Genomic DNA, 1,983 nt, shown 5'->3' with positions numbered 1-1,983 from the left:
TGAATAAAAGTATAGTCAAATGATTGATTAATAATGATATTAATGTATTTAATATTTGATTGAAAATACGAGATTATATACAATGTAATTATAATTGAAGACTATGAAATGGAAGTAAAAAACAATTTGTAAACCAACTGGCACACCGTATGTACGTATATGGAAGATGACTTGATGTTTTTATGTTTTGTTTGTTTATGTTTGTTTTAAAAACCAATATTTTTTTAAAGAAAATACTGTCATGGTTGCCTGATACAGGGAGAATGTCATTTAGTTTTAATCCTATTTATTTTATGTATTTTGTACACATGCTATATTCCTATGAACTATTGTATACCTATTGTACTAGCTCAGTGTTGAATTTTATGTGTTCATAATTTGAAGGTGCATCTGACACAAAGAAAAGCCTCTGAACAAAGGATACAATACACAACCAATACATTATTAATATAAAAATTAAGACTGTAAATCTAAATTCACTATTTATATCTTACTGCAGGTTTCTATAGGAATAAATTATTTTCAGCTCCTATGGAGATCACCTCATCCTTGATATGGATAACTAGAAGTGACATGATAGCAGTGTGCTACTATTTGAGAGGCTGCCACAAAGAAAAATGGGTCAACCTATTCTCCACACCACTTGAAGGCAAAACAAGCAATGGATGAAAGCTAATCAAGAACAGAAGCAACCTAGAACTAAGGAGAAATTGCCTGACAATAAGAACAATCAACCAGTGGAACAGCTCGCATTCAGAAATTGTGGGTGCTCCAACACTAGAGGCTTTTAAGAAGGGACTTGACAACCATTGGTCTAAAATGGTATAGGGTTTCCTGCTTGAGCAGGAGTTGGATTACAAGATCTCCAAGGACTCTTTCAACTCTGTTATTCTGTTATTCTGATATCTTAGTACCACTTAATTAACCCGATAGAAGAAAAAAATACCTGCCAGGGCTTCAGTTTCTGAAGATCCATGTTTGGATCTTGGAGATCCATGTTTGTTTTCCTTTTCAACTGAGATGAATAGATTTTATGTAGAGCATGTGCCACAGCATAGATGGCATTATAAATACTGTAGCTATGAGCAGCCATGGCCATCTCAAAAAAGAACCTGGAAGACTCTCTAGCTTTTCCTCTCAGTACATGTCTTCCTGACCTTTAATGTTCCAGTGGAATTTGGGAAAAGACACCCAAATGCTTGTTCCCAAAATTCCTTGAGAAAAAGACCTCCTTGTGTCCTATATGACTGAAACCTCTGAAGAAATGTATGGAATCCCTGAACTTCATTGGACTGAAATGTCAAAGAAATGGCTCCTCCAAACTTCTGCAAACGCCAGCCTTGCTGGAAGCTCATTAATGCAAAATCGATCTGAGCAGTCGTGACCCACACTTTCCCACCAGGAATAAATTCTTCAGGTAGATTGCTGTCTGTTTCTATCATTAAGGTCAACCAAATAAATGAACTTGTTTCTCCATAGACAATAAAAACATTGGCTTTTCCTTGCATCATGTGTTGGTTGTATTTCTCAGCTGTCTCCAATGCGTCTCCATACTCGTAAGTAATAGCTTGTTTTGGAGTTCTTTCAATGAAAGCTGAACAGATCCCATTCTTGGAAAACAAGAACTGCAGGCTTTGCAGGAAAAGTGTTCCACTGTTATCATCTACAATGAAGAGGCCAACCCAAGACCATCCAAAATGTTGCAGCATGTGGATCATCCCCAAACCTTGATGGGCTTCATTAGGGACAATACGGTAAAAGGAAGGAGTTTTATACTTCTTCTCTGGGACAAAAGAGCCGTAGGTAATCTAAAAAAAAGCAAAGAAATAAAAATAGACAAGTCAATGACAAAAAGAGAAAGTCAATGGACAGAAATCTGAATTTAGTAAAGGTAAAAAGTGACCCCTAGTTATTTCCCATAATCAGAGAACTAACTTTCTTATCACTAGTTTTGAGGTATGTTTGATTCCCTGTACCTAACAT

General features: G+C 36.0%; 1 pseudogene; it reads right to left on the bottom strand.

Moving 5' to 3' along the window:
• Positions 1-337: 337 nt before the first annotated feature.
• LOC148124327 (vomeronasal type-2 receptor 116-like) lies at positions 338-1,983 on the bottom strand (annotated as a pseudogene).

This window comes from Pseudonaja textilis, chromosome Z (genome assembly GCF_049901715.1).
Source record: "Pseudonaja textilis isolate UNSWEBS1 chromosome Z, rPseTex1.2, whole genome shotgun sequence".
Lineage (NCBI taxonomy): Eukaryota > Metazoa > Chordata > Lepidosauria > Squamata > Elapidae > Pseudonaja > Pseudonaja textilis.
The sequence above is the reverse complement of the archived record's forward strand: the minus strand, read 5'-3'. Positions and strand labels throughout refer to the sequence as shown.